Source organism: Ananas comosus, linkage group 11, assembly GCF_001540865.1.
Source record: "Ananas comosus cultivar F153 linkage group 11, ASM154086v1, whole genome shotgun sequence".
NCBI classification, from domain to species: Eukaryota; Viridiplantae; Streptophyta; class Magnoliopsida; order Poales; family Bromeliaceae; genus Ananas; species Ananas comosus.
In genome coordinates, this window is record NC_033631.1 from 7544859 (window position 1) to 7569676 (window position 24818).

The window sequence follows — 24818 nt, forward strand, 5'->3', positions numbered from 1 at the left end:
ATTTTGAATTTAATACAAAATAAATTTTTAAAAAATTAACAGCATAGTGTGGCAGGCCTGTCTCCCCAATTAATTCCTGTATTTTTTTTATTTTCAGATTTTTCTTTTTTATTATTTTTGCCAAATTAAATCTATCCAAATAACTACCCCATTAACTACCCAAACTGTCTTAGGCTTCGTTTGGGATTGCGGGAAGATTGTGTTACGTACGGTGAGAAAGTACTTTCCGTACGTAGCGGGGAGATTGCGTTACGTACTTTCCGTACATAATATTGCGTTCCGCATATCGCAATGAGTCGGTTACAATATATTTTTTATAGTCCCATCGGAGAACGCAGAAGCATATTCCTATATGCTTTTTTCTCAACTCTATTTTATCTAATAGCGTTAGATAGACCTCAATGCCAAACTAAGCCTTAGTCATAAAAATAATTCTAAAAATGTGCTAAGATCCTCTATGTCATTTTCAAATAGGTCCCTCGTCTTTTTTTTTTTTATTNTAAAAATCTTACAAAATATGATAATATGACATTAAAATTTTAGATCAAAGATATTGATCTTGTTTTATATGGTATAAAGAATTTTTTATCAAAATTTTACGTGATTTGGATATTTCTACATCGTTAAATTTGCAAACGGCTCACTACGGCCGTTAAAATTATTGATTTTGAGCCCCTTCGATCACTAGGTAAATGATATTGAAAAATAATAAACTTTATTTTCTAGGTACTTCAAATACTCTAGATCAAGTTTAACGGAGCTGATCGACGATTCGAAAGTCGCAACATCGAAACGACCTGGAAGCACGGAAGGCTCCGTGCGTCCAAAAGCATGGTAGCCTCACTCAATTTCAAATACCCCTTATGTGGTTTCGTACTTTCTCACTTTAGTACCCTGTGGTTTAAAATGTATCAAGTTAGTACTTTGTGGTTTTATTTTTGTATCAAGTTAGTATCCTATTGTTTTATTTTTTTTCTTTTTATTATCAATTTCGGGATATTTTTTCGTTAAATCAGTGACAAAGTTAAAACTAATTAAAGGGTACTAATATAAATATTCGATAAACCTAGGTAGGGTATCTGATATTTTTTATATATAATTTAATAAACTATTAAACCACAGGATACTAAAGTGAGAAAGTGCGAAACTACAGAGTACTAACTCGGTACACTTTAAACCACAGGGTACTAAAGTGAGAAAGTGCGAAACCATATGGTACTAACTTGATACACTTTAAGCTACCATAGGGTACTAAAGTGAGAAAGTGCGAAACCACGGAGGGTATTTGAAGTTTTCCCCAAAATTTATGCATGTGGTAACTTAACCAATCCTATATCATCTCATTACTGCTTAAAGGATTGTGGAGTCATTAAATTTTGGTATGGACGGGCTTTTAAGGCATTATTTAGGATTATTTCTTTAGCAAAATATTTTTATTTGGCAAACTAGCTAATAGGAAAATTGTTAGATAAATGATAATAATAATTTAAAAAAGACTAAAGATGAGGGTGCCCTATGCAAATTCCAAATTCTTTAGATTTTATGATTGTTTGGAACTTTTGGTTCACTTCATACGTGTCGCTTTTTTCATGAGATACCAAATTATAATTAATAATGCTAATGATTAATTAATGCAAATGAGGATTAGTTATTAGAAGAGATGGCTATAAATTAGCGAAGAAGAAAATAATAAGTTAAGAAGATGCATGAAATTAACAAATGGATTTTTAATCTTTATTAAATAATTTAGTATTATTATGAAATATACTAAACGCGTATTAAGTGCAGGATATATAATTGACATGAACATGCAAAAAGGTACTTTTTGGTTGAAAAAAAAAAGAGTTTAANATACTTTATTTTATTTATTAGAGTATTTTAGAATATTTCTAATTTCGATTTTAATAATAATATTATTAATAAATTATTAAATAAAAAATGATATTATTAATAAAGTATTTTAATAATAATATTATTTCGATTTGAATATTATTTAATAATAAATTATTAAATAAAATAAATTATTATTTTAGAAATATTAAATAATATTTCTAAATTATATTATTAATATAGAATAATAATATAATAAAATAAAATAATAATAAAGTTAAATAAGAGTAAATGAATAAAATAATTCATATTTTTTACACAATAGCTCTGATTCTTTTTATGTATGTGGATTTCAATTAAATAAAAAAATGATAGTGCCATGACCTTCAAATAATACCCGTGGTAGTATATGAATCCACATCATATCATACTAGTATAGTAACCCGCGCGATGCCGCGAATAAATAATAGAAAAAAAATTAATAAATATTGAAGAGTAAAAAGAAAGAAGTTTGGAAAATAAAAATTCAAGTGTGTTTTATTTTTTGGATAGGGAAACGTATGAATTGAACTAACCAATATGGTCATTGAAAATCGATAACTGCTCAGAATCAACATTCAAAAAAAAAACCCTACAAAAGTTGTATGAAGATGGAGATAATAATGTTGCGATGATGACGACGATGGCGATGAAAATCTGATGAAATTTGCAAGATTTTGCACCCTTTTGGACATGGAATGATCAAAAGTTGCGAGCCAAAACTGCCACATCAATTATGAAATAAAAAATAACCTCTAAATTAATCAAAATAATACATATAAATCAAATCCTTGATTGATACAATTACCATACAAAAATAATGCAAATAAATTAAATTCTAAATGAATACGTAGTAAGAATTCGAGATTAAAATGAAGAAAAGAAAAAAATTAGGTTTAGGATTTTCGTTTTCCAAACCTACCTCTCGAACCGTCCATTATTGCTCTCCAATTAGCTTCCTCTATTGAAAAAATCGTTCAATTACCTTCTTTTTCCATAAATCCGAAGAGATCGACATTGATAGAAACCCTATAAACACTCTTTTGATTCGGAGGGGGGGTTCGGGTCGAGTCGAATTGGCATAGATTAGGACTTGGAAGACTCCCTTGCTCTTTCCCAATCTCTAGACCTAAAAGTAGTAATTATTCATCTTCTTATTTTTTTAATTTTGCATGTAAGGAATTATTTGTGGGAGAAGAAAGGACTAATTTTGAAGAGAAAACATATAAATTAAAAAGCATATTGATTACATATCATTGAATAGAAGGAGAAGAGCCAAGAATAAAAATCAATTCAAAAAAAATAATTTTGAAGAGGAAACGTATAAATTAAAAAGCACATTGATTACATATCATTGAATAGAGAGGAGGGGAGTGGAAAAGCCAAGAGTAAAAATCAATTCAGAAAAAAGATTAGTGAGGGTGGAGAAAAACTTGCCACGTGGCAAAATTATTGAGAATTCATATAGAGTAATAGATTCTCATTTAGATTATACATTAAAATAAATTTGGATGTTATGAAAGAGAGTTATTTAGATTATATATTAGAATAAATTTGGATGTTATGAAAGAGAGTTACTTTGGAGATTATGTATGAGAATTATTTTGGGTTATCATTGAGAATTATTAGGGAGTGAAAGGAAGTTATGTATGTAATTAAGAATAACAGTTATGCCATAGAGAAGCTAAAAACCTTTGCTATGAATATGGTAGAATAATAGTTATATTATAGAGAAGTTAAAAAAGCCTTGGCCATGAATATAGTAATGACTTTAGTGTAGCTAATTTTGTTTTTTAAATTAGTCATTGGATTTTTTTCCCCCTCTCAATGCATGAAATTCAGTATAAAATTTTATTCAATCTTTAGGCTTATTTTTGTTAAATAACTGTTAAATATTACTCAGTATATGAAGTTGATCTATAATAATTACTTTGAATATAAAAAAAGATTATACAACATTTTAATTAAATTATAACAATTCCATAACTTACACTATAGATCTAATATTAGTGGGGTTAGAAAATGTTTTAAAGATATTTAATATATAATATAGAATTGAGCTCCTATATGCTTTTAAAAGCACAAAGTTATTAGTGCTTATAGATTTTTTGCCATTAGATTAAGGGATGTGCAGTTAAAATGATGTGGGACCCTAGAGTTGAGTGGTTGGTTGGTTGAATAGTATAATCTAATAGGTGAAAATGATAAAAATGGTAAATCTAACGGTAAAAAATTTACAAACACCAAGTGCTTGGTGCTTTTACAAGCACCATAGCGGGACTCATATAATATATTAGTGATTAAGACAGAATGATTAATTGTGATGTGCATTTAATTGTACACTCATTATATATATATATAGCTCTTGGATCAAACACTCTTCCACCTACCACCACCTACCACCATCAACTCAACCTCACATCTTTCCATCCAATGGCTAAAAACTCAAAAGCACCACCCCCATGGTGCTTTTGAGAGTATTCTAGCTCAACTCTCTCTCTATATATATATATATATATATAGTATAGACCTACTATACTATCAGAAGCATGGAGGGTTTTATGCTTCTGACTTTTTGACCATTGGATCAAAAATTGTACGGTTGGGATGATTGCGGTCCCCCCTAGGATTGAGTAGTACCCTTAGAGTTGAGTGGTCCCCACAAAGTAATAGTATGAATCCAAAGGTTAAAAATGATCAAAGGGGTTGATCTAAGAGCTGAAAAGTTGGAAGCACCGGATCCTCTATGCTTCCGATAGCATAGTAGCTCTACTCTCTCTCTATATATATATATACTTATATATATATATATATAGAGAGAGAGAGAGAGAGAGAGAGAGAGAGAGAGAGAGAGAGAGAGAGAGAGAGAGATAACTAGGCTAAAATAGTATAGGTAGCGTAGAGGCCTATGTAGTACTAAGTTGTTTTTGATGATGAAAAATTTGAATTGACAATCAATTCTGTTAAATATGATCAACATTATTAGAAGTATGTCAATTTCATGATTTTTGAATATTATTTACCTTTACACCAAATAGTTTCGGAGTGAACGACTAAAAATAAAAATATTATAAAATATAATGATAAAAGATTTAAATTTCATACCATAGATACTGATTTTACCATCAACAGCATAATTTCAGATATGTTGGCCTAAATAGTGAAAAGGATTTTCTATCAAAATTTCACCAAATTTAAATTTTTTTATATGGTTAGACTTACAAATACTTCATTTTCATTCAAATTATCAATTTTCTGATTCTTTCGTCACTAGTTGAATAATGTTGAAAAACAATATGAAATTGTGTTTCTTACATTCAATAACATAGATTGTATTTAACGGAGCTGATCGTCGATTCGAATATCCTGTTATCAAATATAACATGATAGTACGAAGGATTCTATGCTACTAATAGTGGGCCAAATAGACTCGCTGACTCAGAATGTATTATTGGTGAAATTATCATATCGTGTTTAATGGAGTAGAATGTGTCATTGGTGAAATTATCATATCTTACTGCAATGCATCGTTGTCCATGCCCCTTAGGCCAAGAGGAATTGGGCCGGCAATTAAACATTCAACATAAAACAAAAAGGGTAAATTAAGTTCAACATTATTGAGCAAAACAAACACAATCCTGCAACAAATCCAAGCAAAAGCATATGCTCTTTACGGAAAGAACAACTGATCATGTGGAGCCAAAACCGTTTTGCAAGAGAATTTTAGCATAATTAACACGTTGATTCCTTCTCATTGATCTCTGTTTGCATGCTTTTTCGTTTAAGATCTATAATCAGTGTCATATTTTCCTTATTCTAAGAACACTAATCCTCCAATGAGCGTTTATAAGGAAACCCTCATTGTTCCTTCAATGGCTTTGTGGAGAAAATTTGTGCCAGGAACAAAAGAATGTAAAACTAAGATGGGCTCAATTTGTTTCTCTCTTCACCCACATGGGTGTATCCAAAGGCTCCCTCTCTTTCGTAATATTACTAATTTCACCACATCCCTTACCTCCAACTTAAAGGTGTTTGGCTCTCTTCTAATTTGCTATATATTGTTAAGATTTTTGCTATGTAGTTACATTTCTAGTCTTAGAAATAGTTTTTCCTTTGCGAGCACATTTCATACAAAAAATATGATTATCATACATGCCGAAAATGTGGTTAGTGAAATGTATAAGTAGGGATACAAACGGGGCGGATTCGGGGGCGGGAGGGTTCCCCCACCTCCCACTCCATTTCTTGTCGGGGCGGGGCGGATTCAGGGTGGATTATTTTTTATTTTATTTTTTACTCCCACTTACCGCTCTATTCGGGGCGGAAGAAAATTTTTGACGGATTTTTGACAGATCGGGATGGATTAAAGGAAGAAAAGGGTTTTCCGCCTCTCGCTCCATTTACTTGGCGGATTGGGATGGATTCGGAATGGATTATATTTTTCTATATTTTTTTTGTTCTCACTTACTGCCCCATTTGGGGCGGATAGGGACGGGAGCTCCACCAACCCGGATTTATTTGCATTCCTATGTATAAGGATACCAAATTTTGCCCTAGAATGATATTTTTAATGTGAAAAATTCTCCTAGCTTGGTGGGGAGAAATAAAATGCAAATATGAGCTATTCCATTTGTTGAGGGTTGGACATAACATTTAGGCCCGAATATCACATCGGGTGGACGCGAATACTACATCGGGCCCAAAATGATACACCATCTGTGATCCCGTTCGGACCCGACTACCACATCGGGTGGACGAGAATACCACATGGGGCCAGTGTTATTTGAAGTTTTTCGTACTTTTTTATGATTCATTAGATTAAAGCACAAAGTGAGTTATGTACAACAGTAACCAACTACAAGCGCGAAACCACAGGTAGAGCTTACTACTACAAGAACCGCTTCGTCCAATCCGAGACCTTCGAGGTCGAGAGGGCGGCGCACCGGAAGCCCTGCTTCCTCAACCAGGTAACCCCCAAATCGCAAACCCCTCCTCCTTTCCTACTCCTTTTGCCTTCTTTTTTTTTTTTTTCAATTTTTTTGATAGAAATTATTTGTATGAGACCTCATGTATAAATAGTTCAGGGGGTGTTTGATTGTATGTAAAACTCTTTTTCGTGGAAAAAAATTTTCAGTAGAAAAAAAGTTTTATGTNACTCCCACTTACCGTTGTATTCGGGGCGGAAGAAAATTTTTGACGGATTTTTGATAGATCGGAATGGATTGAAGGAAGAAAAGGGTCTTCCGCCTCCCGCTCCATTTACTTGGCGGATTGGGACGGATTTGGGATAGATTATATTTTTCTATATTTTTTTTGTTCTCACTTACTGCCCCATTTGGGGCGGATGGGGACGGGAGCTCCACCAACCCGGATTCATTTGCATCCCTATGTATAAGGATACCAAATTTTGCCCTAGAATGATATTTTTAATGTGAAAAATTCTCCTAGCTTGGTGGGGAGAAGTAAAATGCAAATATGAGCTATTCTATTTGTTGAGAGTTGGACATAAAAAATGCTATAATTTCATATGCAATTCCTTTTGAAGTTTCTCTCATGATTTTTTTTTTAATTTTTCTTTTATTGGTAAGCCTTTTCTTGGAGAGTTGGGGCATGTTCATATGATATGAAGATTGATGTTTCAAAGACCACATTCAAGAAGGCCTCACAGAGGTTACTGGATGAAATTGTTGATTCAACCTTCCAATTCATTGACCAGCCCATACTTCCATCTCAGGTTTATTAATTGTGGATTTAAACTATTCTTTTAATTGAAAACACACTTTTTAAATTTTCCACACACTTGTAGGACTCATATAGTAGGATATCCACAAAACAAAGTTAATTTAGCATTTCTGTATTTTAAATTGTAGCTATAGAGAGAGAGAGAGAGAGAGAGAGAGTGCGTGCAGAATTTTATAGATTGGCAGTGGAGTTCAGTAATTAGAAATATTCATTTTGATTTATTGTAACGTCCTAATAATCCTATGTCAAATTTTGAGTCATTATGCGGGACAAAGTGATACACCATCTGTGATCTTATTTAGACCCGAATATCACATCGGGTGGACGCGAATACTACATCGGGCCCAAAATAATACACCATCTGTGATCTCGTTCGGACCCGACTACCACATCGGGTGGACGAGAATACCACACGAGGCCAGTGTTATTTGAAGTTTTTCGTATTTTTTTTTTATGATTTATTAGATTAAAACACAAAGTGAGTTATGTACAAGAGTAACCAACTACAAGGCGCGAAACCACAGGTAGAGCTTACTACTGCAAGAACCGCTTCGTCCGATCCGAGACCTTCGAGGTCGAGAGGGCGGCGCGCCGGAAGCCCTGCTTCCTGCCCGCCAATCGAGGGCGAGTCCCCCGCCGTCTTCGCCGCCTACCTCCTCAACCAGGTAACCCCCAAATCGCAAACCCCTCCTCCTTTCCTACTCCTTTTGCCTTTTTTTTTTTTTTTGTTTTCAATTTTTTTGATAGAAATGTATGAGACCTCATGTATAAATAGTTCAGGGGGTGTTTGATTGTATGTAAAACTCTTTTTCGTGGAAAAAAATTTTCGGTAGAAAAAAAGTTTTATGTTTTAATAGTGTTTGGTTAGTAGAAAATTGTTTTTTTAATCTATATTTATTCGGTTGATTCACATTGAACTTTTTTTTTATAAATACTCCACATTTTTATAATTTTAAAAAAATAATCCTCCTGAATTTTCTTTTTTTTTTCTTTTTTTTTGTAAAAATAGGCGTTAAGTATGCCAGATCAGCAACTGTGGATAGAATCTTTGTATATGGTGAATGATTTACCGTATTAAAGATAGACAGTAAACCATTCACCGCATTTGTAGGTTTGGCCGACCTCTATTTTTTTTTTTTTTTTTCATTCATTTGTAAGGTGCAATATACGTGAAAGTAAGGATTAAAGTGTCCATCGATACGGATTGTATCCATCGTGTCATATCATGTCAGCAAGATATCAGCATGACACAACCCTTGTATCAATGGCACAATTCAAAACTCTCTATTCTTGAAATTAGTCAGTAATTTTCTCAATAAAATTCAAAAAATTTGATAAAAATACATAATAAATAATTAGCATATTTTGTTGCCAAAGAAAATAAATATTTCATGCCATTACGTGTCGGCATATATATATTTTTTGTGACGGGCATCCATAGGCACGGTCGGCAGGGGCGGAGCTATGTTGGGGCTGAGGGGGGCCATGTCCCTTCCCAAATTTTCATAATTTGCNTCCACATTTTTATAATTTTAAAAATAGACCTCCTGATTTTTTTTTTTATTTTTTTATTTTTTATTTTTTTTTTGTAAAAATAGGCGTCAAGTATGCCAGATCAGCAACTGTGGATAGAATCTTTGTATATGGTGAATGATTTACCGTATTAAAGATAGACAGTAAACCATTCACCGCATTTGTAGGTTTGGCCGACCTCTATTTTTTTTTTTTTTTTTCATTCATTTGTAAGGTGCAATATACGTGAAAGAAAGGATTAAAGTGTCCATCGGTACGGATCGTATCTATCGTGTCATATCGTGTTAGCAAGATATCAGCACGATACAACCCTTGTATCAATGGCACAATTCAAAACTCTCTATTTTTGAAATTAGTCAGTAATTTTCTCAATAAAGTTCAAAAAATTTGATAAAAATACATAATAAATAATTAGCATATTTTGTTGTCAAAGAAAATAAATATTTCATGCCATTACGTGTCGACACATATATATTTTTTGTGACGGGCATCCATAGGCACAGTCCGCAGGGCCGGAGCTATGTTGGGGCTGAGGGGGGCCATGTCCCTCCCCAAATTTTCATAATTTGCATAAGAGTCCTTTATATATAAAAAATTTAAAAAATATATTTTGATTTAATTTTAAAACTATGATGAGTAACTTATTTTTTAAAAAAGTTTTTGGGGCTAATATAGTGCTCTCTCAACTCTGAGTTTTTTTTTTTTCATTTAGTACCTTCATAACTTTTAATTATTTTAGATAAATTTTTTATTTAATTAAATTAAAGGTTATATTAAAGTTAATAGCTCTGTTAACTAATAGTCATTTATTGTCACAATTATATTTAGTAAAAATTAAGAAATTAAATCATTTACTGAATTACTATTAGATTTAATAAATTTTAAAGTTATTTGACTGAAATAATCTAAATAAAATAATTAGAAGTTAAGTAAGTATAAATAAAAAAGGGGTAATGCTTTTTTACACTAATTATTTAGTCAATATATTTTTTTATAAAAAACTTGACTAGGTAAATCTTGTTTATTTGCTAAAATTTTGATTTGTTTGTATTTTGGCCCCCCTTATAATCGAGTGCTAGCTTCATCCCTGACGGTCCGGCATGCACCGTGCGGTACTATGCCGACAAGTTTTCGGCACAATCCCGTACCACAACACTTAAATCAGATACGGCACTTAAATCCTTGCGTGAAAGTTCATGAATCGATGTTTTTAACAAAAAATACAGGGACTGAGTCACAATATTGGGTAGTACATGGACCATTAATTCAATTTACCTTCTATCTTTGTTCAAAATTTATCTTTGTTTGAAAATTGGAACAACTGAGATTTGGCAAAATGAATAAGTACGTAAGCAACACCAATAATGTATTTGAGCATGGAGGGAGAGTGTTCTCGGTGGCTGAGAATCACATACCACAAGAGATCGACATCTTTACTCTTGAAAAATGTGGTGATTGGGATATCGGTGGCACATGGGATCGACCCTTCACTTCCCACCCAAAGGTTTTCTTCTTTTTTTTTTCTGTTCTTTTTTTCTCCTATTTTATTGATCTTTAATTGCTTTGTATGCTAATCAAGGATTTAAGTGCCCATCGACACGGCCCGTATTTACTGTGTCGTATCGTATCAATAAGATATCGGCATGATACAGCCCCGTGCCGATGGCATTTAAGTGCCTTGCACGGGCCGTATTTACCGTGTCGTATTGTGTCAACATGATATCGGCACGATATAGCCTCCGTGTCGATGGCACATCTCAAAACTCTCTTCTTTAAATTAGTAAGTAATTTTCTCAATATAGTTCAAAAGATTTGATAAAAAAATATAATAAACAGTTAGAATATTTTGTTGCTTAAGAAAATAGATATTTCATGCTATTATATGTCGGCACACGTGAATTTTTTGTGACTGGCACGGCCCGGCATGCACCGTGCCGGCAAGTTTTCAGCACGACCACGTGCCGCAGCACTTAAATCCTTGATGCTAATAATTTGGTTTCTTATTGAAGCAGAGGGCTTCGGGATCAGGGGAGCTTGTCATCTTTGGTGTCGATCCGAGAAAGCCTTTCCTTGTTCTAGGCATTGTTTCTGGTGAGATTTTAATAAAATATGGATTTGGAAATTGAGATTTCTTGCATTTAACAGTGGCATCTAAAAGCATACACATGATTAAGTGTAAATCACTCTTTATTTGTGTATTTGCATTTATATATTCTAAGATTAATTTAAACTAATATTTTCAAGTTGACATGAATATTCATCATTAGCATGTCATTATTTCGACTTTTGATGGGTATCTGTGCAAACTCTTTAATCATCTTGCTTGTTGATGTTAAGATGTTGAGGAGAATATCAGTAAATGTTGAAAACTTTTTTAGTATATGGACTTATTTAAGTTTAGAATGATTTGAGTGCAAATGCATATATTCTGAGGATATATCTGTAATATTATCCTGTTTTAAGACTAATTTTGTGTTGCAAATTGCAATTAATTTTGTGGTTTTCCGTTCATTTCTTTGCAGCTGATACGAAGAGTCTAAGACATAAGGTAGATCTCAAGCTGAACAGAAGCACACTTTGCCACAAAATAGGAGTTAGTGAAAGGTAAGTTAGTTCAGGCCGCTTCCAACACATTTTACTTGCTAATTTTCATTATAAGGACTACACATATATATAATTTGTACATTAAAACTTTGAGAACACCTGTTTCATCCAGTTTCTCCATGTGAATTTTATCATGTTATTTTGAGAGAGAAAGATCCTTTGGTTCTTCTTTTGTGGTGCTTGCTTTTATGAGTCTGAATACTGTTATTTTATGTTCTGAATCCATCTTATGTTACTGTCATTTTTGGTTTAATGTCTGTTTTGCTCATTTGGAGCTCCTATAGAAGTGCTCTGAGTAATGCTATTACAAAAGACACTAATAGCTTGGTCATTAAAGGCTTGTTTGGCCCAGCGATGAGGACCGTAGCAGAGCCGCGTTGCATGCGTGGCCGCAAAAGTTCCGATTCGGAGTTTTTACAGTGATGTGCTAAAATACGTATGTGTGGCGCAACAACCCCTTATGTGTGTCAGTCAAATGGGTGGCACGCTTTTGCAAGCTGCCATGTAAGCCCCGGCTATGGGGCCCATTAAAAGGCAGCAAGTTTCACAGTAGAAAGCTTCTCCGAAAGCTATGCCAAATCGATAAAGCCTTCGATGTAACAACATACTTCATCGGCAAATGAATTACCCCTCCATACCCAAACACTATAAAAGGAACACCAAAAAAACATAATAAAAATAAAAATAAATGGAGAAAACATGCAAAACAAGACAGTTATAATAACTAACTGAACATACAAATTAACTAGGTATATGCTTGTGAATGTCAGGTACAACATTGTCGTGGATATGCGGCTTACAATGGACATAAATAGACTTGCCAAAGTGGTCCGTAAGTAGCTCCTGGAAACTTTTGTGACAAGTTAATTACGGTACTATTTGATCTGCTGATAATCCAATTTAAGCACACAGGTTGATCAAGTTTGAGAAGGAAAGCTATGCAAGAATTGGGGTTCTGCCCCGTTATGGTGATGCAGATTCAATTAAATGGTTTGAAATGGCAACTTTTTGTATTTTCCACAGCGTTAACTGCGTTGAGAATGGTGATGAGGTAGATAGCTTTCATGAATAGAAGTTGGCATTATGATTGTTTAATCTCTCTATCCTATATTCTCTTTAGACTCTACTGTCGTGTTAAGAAATTATCATCTTTCAATTGTTTGAAAGCCTTATACGATTTTATTATTAGTTCCCTCTTTCTCTCTTGACTTTCGACTTATCATTTGTCGTGAAGCTTCATATATCAAAAAAATTCTATCATTTTTCTCTCTTGTTAAAGCAAATAAATCTTATTTCACAATGTCTAGATACATATGTTTGCCATATTATCACCTAGTTATTCTTGGTGAATCAGGTGATTGTCAGGGGATTTCGAGCACCTAATTCGATCATTCCTGGCCCAGAAAAGGGACTTAACAAGTATCATTGGTTCTCTGAAGGATTTAAGCCTATGACTGAGAAAGAATGTGGTAACAATTCCCTTCATGGTGGGTTCTTTTGTTGGTTGTTTCGATGGAGATTAAACCTAAGAACAGGTGGTTTTAGTGGGAGAAATCTAACTGGTTTTGACTCCTCCATGAACTTTCCAGTGATCAGATCGCTTCACTGGCTTATATCATAAGTACGGATACACACAAGTGGTGGATTCCGTCGCAAGCTCTACCTGTGGTAATGAGACAAAACGAAACAATCCCTTTTACAGATAATTGCATATTTTCACAAGTAGTGAAGTATAGGGTTACCTTATCCTTATGAAATTTGAATTTTCATGGCGCCCTTTGAAAGCACACTGAATTTCTATACATGCCGTCCAGCTACTTGGTTGCTTATATAAATTCTCCTTTTGCGAAATACTTTCACTAAGATGGAACCTGTAAATTGCCGGGCTTCCCTATTTTAGAAAGGGCAATTGTGTATGAAACTGAAATTTTGATGCATGTTATATTAAATTTTTTAGGGGTATAAACTATTTTTGCAGGGACATGAATATAAAAAATACTTCCTTATATTGCTTACTATGTTAGCCTAATGTGCTCTCTTCATTTTTTTAGCTCTTCCTCAATATTGAAGCCTGGCAAAGCTTTATCTTAAGAAGAGCATGTTGCTGAAGCGACAAAGGTAACAGTTTTCTTAGCAACATAACCTGTCTCTGTTCAATTCAATTCTAGATCTTCCTATTACTTCTTTTCTTTTTTTCCTTTTTGTAATTATTAGGTAGAGTATCACCATCTTGGCAGAAACCAATTTTGTTCGGGAGCGACATTTGTCCCGAAACCAGGTGGCTTAGAGGAAAGATGAGGGATGGATAATCTCATTTGTGCATGGTGAAGATACAGATACATCTCAGGCAAGTGTAACAAGTTCTGTAATTTCAAATTTCTCTCAATTGATTTAAGTTCGCTGTTAAGTGTTTCTGTGTTTGAAAAACTTAAGTGCGCACCTTGTATAGAGGAACTTTATCATTAGCGCAAGAATATTGATTATGCGCACTTCATCTTAATCTTTAGCTTTGATACTATTTTTATCCCCTAAACCTTATGCTTCCAAAGAATGACGCCTTTAATATTTATACTCAAAACGTGCCTTGCGTCTGTGCTCAAAACTTTTCGATATGATTAAGATACGTACTTGAATTAAATGAGAGGAAATTAAAAATGCTATGAGTCCGTTAGGATTCGAACTTTAGACCCTTCTACTCTAATACCAAATTAACAAATGAGAAACAATAGTCGTTTTCCAAAAGCTTAAACTCTCAGAAAATGGTGCTTTTAATGTTTATATATTCAACAAAATGTCTATAAACGCCTTTTTCAAGGGAACACATGTAAATGCCGGCTTTGCAGGGTCTTTGCATAATTCACATAATTTAAAGTGTATGCATGAAAAGCTCTGGAAATTTTTAAAGAATCCTCAAAGTTTCATATCTCTGTTTTGCAGGTAAGGATCATCGACGCTCAGAGATGTGAAAGTGAACCTATAGCCAGAATAACTTTGCCGCAACGAGTTCCCTATGGTTTCCATAGAACTTTCATTCCTAGAGCCAGAATATCGCAATTTGGCCCGTCGTGACCTGTTGTATGTATATTGTCGGATCTTTGGCGCTAACCATTAATCATAAAAGATTGAGCTGTTAGAAAGACCTAACTAATTTATTTCAAACGCACAGGCAAAGTGTTTACGAGTCTCGATTGTGATTAGATTCAACCAATTTTATGTCATTTTGAACGTGATTCGACTCAACTTGGTCTCCTGTTACAGTGCAGGTGCTGTCTCCTTGAAGCCCTAGTGAATTTCGCGGTGAAGCTGGAAGAATTAATGCTAAGGTTGAATCAAATAATAGTGGCAGAGTGACAGTAGTACTGGCGGAAAGTGACGGAAGGCGACAGGCGTTAGCAGGAGACAACAAGAACCGAGATTATCGCAGAGGATTGCAGAAATTGCGGCTGTAGTAGCAGTTACCGACTCAAAAGTACAGTCAGTGAGAGGCCTTTTGTCAATCCTAAAATTGTTAGGATTTCATTATATTTATAGTTAAATTTTTAATTAAATCAGTTGAGCGTACGTACAAATGCAAATTTAGGCAATAATTATTTTAATAGTTATTTCAAAATAATATAAATTTATGCATATTTAATTAAAAATTTACAACAAAAATTTAAATTTTAAAAAATAAATTCATTTGGTATTATTCTATTAGAAAATATCTATCAAATTCTAACTTAAATTTAAATAGTTGTTGCCTACAATAATTATATAGTTTAATTTTTTTATTTTAAAAAATTTGAGTCGAGATTGTGAATTAAATATAATTTTTTATACCAAATTTGAATTAACAATTAAAAAAATTTAATCAAAATGGATCAAAATTAAATTTTAAAATTTGAATTTAAGGTATATTAAAATTTCGATGCTTTTAGTTTAAATCACATATTTAAAATTTGAGTTCGTCAAAATTAGAAAAAACATGCAAATATATTGAATGTATAGTTAAATCTTAACTCTGAATTTAGGATAAAATAAAATTTTAAATCAAATATGATTAAAAAATAAATATATATTTGAAATTAAATTCAAATTTGATTGTTGGTCGCAATCAATAAAAAGTAAATATAATAACTAAATATTAGTAGATAAAATTGAGATAATCTAAAAATATTCACCTAAAATGAAAATATATAAAATATTTCTAAGGTTATCCATTAGAGGAAAATAGAATTAAAAGTTTATAATAAAAAGGAGGAACCAATATTTTTTCCCACCAAAAAATAGTCTGTCTATGCAACGATCCGACCCGCCAGCATTAATAACTCGTTGGCCTCAAACCACTGACCGAAAATGCTTAAGTCTAGTTATTATTACTAGCGTGTAGGCCTCATATAAACTGATCGGAATTAATATCCCATCCGATGTGGGACTATTGGGGCACTACAAACTCCCCCTCTTTAGACACTGACGTTCTCGTTAGGTCCAAATCCGATAACAGATAGACAGACCATGACAAGAATTATCAGGCGATGTGAGATTTTAGAGGTGGCTCCCACCAAACCCGTTGGTGTAGCATTTTGTCCCATATAGCACTTAGCTCTCACACTTCCGACTGGTATTCGACTTTAATACTAATTGCAACAACTCGACCTGGTAGCAATAATAACTCGTTAGGCTCAAACCACCGGCCCAAAATACTTAAGCCCAATTATTATTACTAGCGTGTAGACCTCATATAAACTGATTGGAATCAGTATCCCATCCGATTTAGGACTATTGGGGCATTACAATCCATAAATCCAAATTCAAAATATATGCTTTTATATATAGTATAGATATATAGTATAGATAGTATAGATAGTACTAAGCCAGCGAGGATGATGACGATGATGTACCAAAGAGGACGACAATTTACATGTATACCGTGACAGAGAAGGTGTGGAAAGAATAGAAGGAAAAAATATAGAAAAAAATATTAAGAGCTCTGCTGGCAACAAAAATAATTGTGAGAAAGATTAAAAAAGGATTAGTATTATGATAAAATATTTGAGAAATGCAATAGTTGGCTGATATTATGCATGAAAAAGGATGAGAAAGAATAAATTGTCTGCCGCGAACGAACCGGCCCCGCCGTAGGTTGTTTCTAAGGCGAGTGGTCATTCATAGTAGAGGTAAAATTTGTTTATATTTTATTTTGAAATCAGGATTATGGGTTCATGGCTTCCAACAGACTCAAGAATCTGCTGTTAATTACTCCACACTTTCGGTGTTAAGAAACCCTCGATTAAGAGACCGAATATAAATGCTGATAAAAGAAACCAAGCAGGTAAATAAAATTTTATTCATATGATTTGCCGGGTACATGGCTTAAGCAGGGGCATACCCCCACTGTACATGAATATTTCAATTTAGCGAATCGGTGGTCGATTGAAGTTTTGATGACATGGCGGTCGGGTTCATCTTGGTTGTATATCCCAAGATGGAGATGTGACTAGACCTCAAGTATATGTATTGAGGTGGGTCGAACTAGATCCTAAGTATATGTGTTAAGACCTAGTCGATATTAAACTCTATGTATTAGAGTCTAATTGGCTCTAAGTATATGTTTTAGAGTTCGATTATATTCACCTTGGTTGTATATTTCAGGGTGGAGATGTGACCAGATCTCAAGTATATGTATTGAGGTGGGTCGAATTTGATATTACCCGAGAGTGGTTAATTCCTGAGTGTATGTATCAGGATTAGCCGAGTTTGATATATTTTTACTCTAGTTATATGTGCTAGAGTGAAGATCTGACTAAGCCCTAAGTATATGTATTAGGAGTAGTCGGATTTGATTTGTATGATTTCTAAGTATATGTGTTAGAACTCGATCGGGTATGGATTTCACTCTAGGCAGATGTGCTAGAGCAAAAGGCTGACTAGACCCTAAGTATATGGGTTAGGACTAGTCGAACATGGCTTGATTTCCACTTTAGGTATATGTGCTAGAGCGAAAGGCTGACTAGACCCTAAGTATATGGGTTAGGACTAGTCGAGCATGATTTGACTTTTATTCTAGATATATGTGCTAGAGCAAAAGACTGACTAGACCCTAAGGATATGTGTTAGGGTTAGTCGGATGAACTCTAAGTATATGTGTTAGAGTTCGAATAAAGTTGATATCATTTGACTGAATTCTAAGTACATGGCTTAGAACTCTATCGATTTGGAGATATTTTGCCTTAGTTATATGTGCGAAGGCGATTGACTTAGCCCTAAGTATATGTATTAGGGGTAGTCGATATTTAATCTTTACTCTAGGTATATGTGCTAGAGTAGAAAAGGTTCATGATGAACTTGGATTTAGTTTAACGACTTTACGGTCATTTGAATTTGGGTTTAGTTTAATGACATTTCAGTCGTTTGAATTTGGGTTTAGTTTAACGACATTTCGATCGTAGGAATTCGGATTTAGTTTAGCGACGTTTCGGTCGTTTGAATTTGGGTTTAGTTTAGTGACGTTTCGGTCGTTTAGATTTGATAGGCTTTGGATTTTGGAGTTTTATTTGTGGACTTTGGGTTTTGGGATTTATTTGTGGACTTTGGGTTTTGGGTTTTACTTGTGGACTTTTAGTTTTGGGATTTTATTTGTGGACTTTGGGTTTTGGGATTGCTTGAACCTCTTGTATTTGATTTGGGATGAACCGCCTTAGGTTTTCATTTGGTTTACCCCTTTTAGGTTTGGTTTGGGTCGACCGTTATACTTTGGTTCGGGACCCATCAAGACTTGGTTTGAGTTGGGCGACCTCAAGTTTGTTTGGTCGCTTTGGATTTGGTTTGGGTTGAACTGTTATGCTTTAGTTCGAGACCCATCAAGACTTGGTTTGGGTTGAACCGTTATGCTTTGGTTCAGGACCCATCAAGACTTGGTTTGAGTTGTGCGACCTCAAGTTTGTTTGGTCGCTTTGGGTTTGGTTTGGGTTGAATCGTTATGCTTTGGTTCGGACCGATCAAGACTTGGTTTGGGTTGAACCATTATGCTTTGGTTCGGGACCCATCAAGACTTGGTTTGAGTTGAACTGTTATGCTTTGGTTCGGTTCGAGTCAGATCCTTCATTGTTCGATTCGAGTCGGGTCCTTCGTGGTTCGGTTCGAGTCGGATTCTTCATGGTTTGGTTCGGACAGGATCCACTTCAGTTCGAGTCGAATCGGATCCACTTCGCTTCACGTCGAATCCCTTTGGTTCAAATGGGATTCGGTTCGGTTCAGTTTTGATCAGATCCACTTCGGTTCAAGTCGAATCCTTCATGGTTTGGTTCGGATCGGATCTACTTTGGTTCAAGTCGAATCCTTTATGGTTTGGCTCGGATTTAATCCACTTCGGTTCAAGTTGAATCTTCTATGGTTCGGTTCAGATCAGATCCGCTTCGGTTTGAGTCGAATCCTTTGTTGTTTGGTTCAGATCGGATTCACTTTGATTCAAGTTGAATCCTTTGTGGTTCGGTTCAGACGGGATCCAGTTTGGTTCGGATCCGGTTCGGTTCAAGTTGAATCCTTTGTGGTTCGGTTTAGACCAGATCTGGTCCGGTTCGGATCCACTTTTGTTCAAGTTGAATCTTGTTTGGTTTGGTTCAGATGAGATCCGGTTCAGTTCGGATCCAATTTGGTTCAGCTCGAATTCACTTTGGTTCAAGTTGAATCCTTTGTGGTTCGGTTCAGACAAGATCCGGTTCGGTTTGAATCTGGTTCGGATTGGACTCACTCCGGTTCAAGTTGAATCCTTTGTGGTTCAGTTCAGATCGGACCACTTTGGTTCGAGTTGAATCCTGCATGATTCGGTTTGGATTGGACTCACTTCGGTTCGAGTTGAATCCTGTTCGGTTCGGATTGGACCCACTTCGGTTCGAATTGAATCCTTTGTGGTTTAGTTCGGATTGGACCTACTTCGGTTCGTGTTGAATCCTTTGTGGTTCAGTTAAATCCTTTATAGTTTGGTTCAAGTTGGATCCACTTTGGTTCAAGTCGAATCCCTCATGGTTCGGTTTAGGCTGAACTGACTTATGATTGGTTCGACTTTGCTTGGCTTGAACCTCCTGTGCTTTTGTTTGAGTTGAACTCGGCATATGCTTTGGTTCGGCTTGACTTGGAGCCCTTTTGTGGTCCAGTTCGATTTGAACTGACTAGTGGTTCGACTTATTTGATCCTCATGTGGTTCAGTTTGAGTTGAACCAGCTTGTAGTTCGGTTCAGGTCGAACCGGTTCATTATTTGGTTTGGTTCAAACCTCTTGAGTCTCAGTTCGATTTGAGTTGAACCAGCTTATGAGTTGATTCGGTTCATTGTTTCGTGTTCGGTTCACCTCCTTGGATTCGGTTCAACTCAATTTTGGTTCGGTTCATTGTTGTGAGTTCTATTCAACGCCGGTTTAACACTTGGGCTTGGTTCACCATTATGAGTTTGGTTCACCATTCTAGGCTTCGTTCACCAACTTGGTCTTTGATCCATGATTGATAGACCTGTTGTTGACTTGGGTTTGGTTTGGTTTGAATATATATCCAAGCTGGTTTGATTTAGGCTCGGCTCCAACTTATTTATTTTTTCCCTTTTTTATAAAGTTCAAATTGAACTCATGATTATATAGTCGATTTTGGTTTAACCAAACTGAACCCGGGTCGAGCCTATTACGAAGACGGCAATCCGGTTTAATTAACCGGACTCGGGCCAAGCCTATCACGACGACGGCGATCTGATTTAATTAATCGAACCTGGGTCAAGCCTATCACGAAGACGGTGACCCGGTTTAATGAACCGAACCCGGATCAAGCCTATCACGAAGACGGCGACCCGGTTTAATTAACCAAACTCGGGTCAAGCCTATCACGAAGACGGCGACCCGGTTTAATGCACCGAACCCGGGTCAAGCCTATCACGAAGACGGCGACCCGGTTTATTTAATCGCACTCGGGTCAAGCCTATCACGAAGACGGCGACCCGGTTTAATGAACCGGACTCGAGTCAAGCCTATCACGAAGACGGCGACCCAGTTTAATTAACCGAACTCGGGTCAAGCCTATCACGAAGATGGCGACCCGGTTTAATGCACCGAACTTGGGTCAAGCCTATCACGAAGACGGCGACCCGGTTTAATTAACCGAACCCGAGTCAAGCCTATCACGAAGACGGCGACCGATTTAATGATCCGAACTCCGGTCAAGCCTATCACGAATATGGCGACCCGAGAAAAATATTTATTATCCTTTTTTTATTATTATTTTATTTTTGTCGTTATTGTTTTGGTCCGAATCGGAGTTCAACCGTGTCGAGCCTATCATGAAGATGGCCGCTCGGTATGATCATAAGTCCAATGAGAGTAAGGATCTAATGTCGAGATCGAAAGTGTCGAGCCTATCACGAAGACGGCCGCTCAATCAATCCGACACAAGGATCGTCACCGTCGCGTCGCTTGTGCGCACAATTTTTTCTTTTGATGTTGAGGGAGATGAGTTTAATGAATACGCGCGCATGATGTAGTAACGATTGAATGTCAAATTTGATCGGGTCAACCTATCACGAAGAAGGTCGTGTTAATCAAACCGACATAAAATCGCGACTACATCGTTTGCGCGTATGCAACAACCCATCGCCGTCGTCGGAGAAGAACAAGAAAGAGGAGGTAATGAGGCCTCCTCGCACACCGTTGTCGTCGTTGAAGTCGTCACAGCCGCCGTTGTCGAAGTCGTCGTCGTCGTCGCGCCGCCGCAAAATGAAAGAGACGACTTTTTTTCTTTGTTCTTTTGTGTACGAATTGGGGGGTGTGCTCACAGCACACCCCCTCCCTTTGTTGCTGATGCACGGCAGGAGAAGGGGGGATTAACGAAAGATTTTCTTTTTTTTCTTTTTCTTTTTTTTTTTCTTCTTTTCTCTTTTTTTTTTTTTTTTTTTTTTTTTTTTTTTTTTTTTTTTTTTTTTTTTTNACTTAAGGTCTTGAAGAGTACCGGAGATAGTTTTTTTTTTTTTTTTTTGCTTTTTTTTTGTTTTTTGTTTTTTTGTTTTTTTCTTCCCCCCTCCAAGAGATTCATTTTTGAATTCCATGGTGTTATTTATAGTGATTTTAGGCCCTCTTTGTTTAGGAAAATAATTCAAAAGAATTTGAAAAGAAAGCAATAATATTTTTTTTATTACTTTCCTTATTGGTAATAGGGTCTCTAAGGAAAGTGCCATCAAATCACAATTTAATCTTTTTTCCTTCTATGAATTTAATTTGAATTTTGAATTTTTTTTATCTCAAACATAAAAATGGGTTTTTTTTGTATTTAGCCCCTCACAAATTTATTTTCACAAATAGCCCCACAAAATATATAATTACAAAATTGGCCCTATTCCTACCATGCCAGCGCCACGTCAGCGCCACATCAGCGGGTGGTTGCGAATAAGTTGAACACGATGAACCATTCACCGTGTCCAAACACGGTGAATGGTTGACCATGTTTAATGTATGGCCTCAGCCCTCTGCTCTTCCAATTACGGAGATAACATGGAGATCGCAAACACAGATGAGTTCTACTAAACACGGTGAACTATTCGCCGTATTTGAAAATGGTCAATGGTTCACTGTGTTTGGACACGATGAATTTATCGTGTCCAAACACAGTGAACTATTCACCGTGTCTAAGGGCTAACTCACCAACAGCATGTTGTTACATTTAAAACAACAAATTCAATAAAACAACACAACAACACAACATCAACAAGACAATAGAACATCTAATAACAAATCTAACACAACAACACAACATCAACAAGACAATAGAACATCCGACAACAAATCCAACACAGCAACATAACAACACAACATTGAGAGAACAACACAACAATGGAATAACTTTACGAAATTTACAACACAACAATAGACAAGTTTACAACACAACAATAGCGAACAACACAACAAAATTTACAAAATGTAATATCTTGTCCTCCTCCTAGTCCCTCTCCCTCGACCATGTCCACGTCTATGTCCTAACCACGACCGCGACTAAGATTAACATCATGCTCATCAAAGGGCTATATGATTTCCAACTTGTCGAGATGGTCGATAGCATCACGCTCAACAACCGGCTGAATGTCCTGTATCTTGATCACCTGTCTGAGCTCGTGCTCGAGGATAGTAGCTGTCGGTACTATGTCTGGCCGGGGAGGAGCTGAAGATGAGGGCTGATATGTGTGGAGAGACTGCAATTGCCGTCGGTACCTACGATAAACAATATCAGCTTGTTGAGGTGGATCCTCATGTACTGGTACTGTGTCTGAATGATAAGGTGGCTCCTTTATTGGTGAAGATGGCATCGGCAGACTATATAGTAGTACATGGCCCGATGTTGATGGTCCACTATGTTCTGCTGGTCGCGAGGTACAGTGTCTGGAAGCATAGGTAGAGTCTCCAAAATTGCTTTCATTTGATCGGCAACTTATGTCAGGGTTTCTAATACTCCGCCATACAAAATTTCTAGCAGGGCACGTCTGATCGTATAATATAATCTCTAAACGACATTGATCTAAAATAAAAGCAGTATTATAAAAATTACACTAAACTTTTTCATATATAAAAATAAATATAATAAATATAATATATATGTTTAAATCGTATCAACTCCCTCGATATGTCCACGTGGCTGATACACAAGGGGTGGACGCTTTACTGGCCTAGATATCCACCTCTTGGTGATCCTCCAACATCACTGCATGTAAACGGTGGTATCTCGTATAGGATTCGGATCTGCATGAGGGTCCACCTCTACTATGTCCATCAATCTATCATCTTAACGCTGAATATATGAAGTATGATACGCCGCCCAATTCTCATCTGCTCTACCTCATGAAGTGATGCGAGGTATGACAACCACTGTTTCGGGTATATGCTGTAAAATACTAAATTGTCGAAGCACATGTTCTGAAAGATGCAGCTCAATAATATGGAAGCAAACTAAGATAGTCTTAGATTGCCAAACCTAGGACCTCATTACACAAAAAGGTGAGTGTTTCTAATACTGTATTTGTATAAGGCCTCCATATAATTTATTGTGAAAAATACATATGGTTACATATTCTCTCATTTTTAAATAAAACTTACAGTCATAATAAGATTAAAGTACTTTCATTTACCCGAGATTTTAACGGCTGATCAAGCTAATCATGATAAAACTTAATATCAGTAGTCCTGACGTTGTCCCGAAAAGCCAACTTAGTATTCTACCTGATTCATTTATATCATATTAATAATGATTAAATAATATTTTGAAAATTTAAAATAAAAAACACTTACCTACAACCTAGTGGCATGTGGTTCGACTATCTTAGGGCGACCAATGTACAGGTGGTCCCATGCCCATATCTATATAAAAAGTTGTTAGAAATTACAGTAAAAGTCATGACTTATAAAAAAACTAGTAAAACAATATAATGAAGTAATGTCTCAAAACAACAATACTTTACTTTTCCCCTCATGCAAGAATTTTCTAATGCTCGATAGAGATGAGCTAGCGTAGCTGCACTTCGTGCCAACTGACCGTAGACATCAAAATTCTATAAAAGTGGCAACCGCTTCATATGCACTCTATTCCTGCTTGGATTTGGCAACAAACTACATTCTATCTGAAATAGTATATATGCTCTAACTGTAGCTTGTACAATAGCGGGAGGTGCATCTAGGACGATATCATGAAAATAATGGTATAACTAGTCTATCTTTATCTCACCCCCTTAATATCCTAAGGAACCACCTCGAGAAGTAGCTCGCGGAGCTGTAGCCATTGATATGATTGTCCCTCTGGTCACAGCCCCACCATGAACGCAGAGTACTGTAATAACATCTACATTAATCAAAGTGATAGTCGTCTCCCCATGTCGCATATGGAAAGTCTACGTCTCCCTTTGCCATCTCTCTACAAATAATCCCAATAAGGACTGATCTAGTTGTAGGCATCGCAATTGTGATATGTAATAAAATCCTAGTCACAATAGGTTCAAAACTGCAAGATGCTCAATTTGCCATCGAGTCAATTTACAACCATTCTCTATAAATTGAACAGGAGAATAACCCTGTATGAT

At 35.6% G+C, this 24818-nt stretch overlaps 1 pseudogene; it reads left to right on the plus strand.

Annotated features, from left to right (window-relative positions):
- LOC109717121 lies at positions 5824-15299 on the plus strand (annotated as a pseudogene).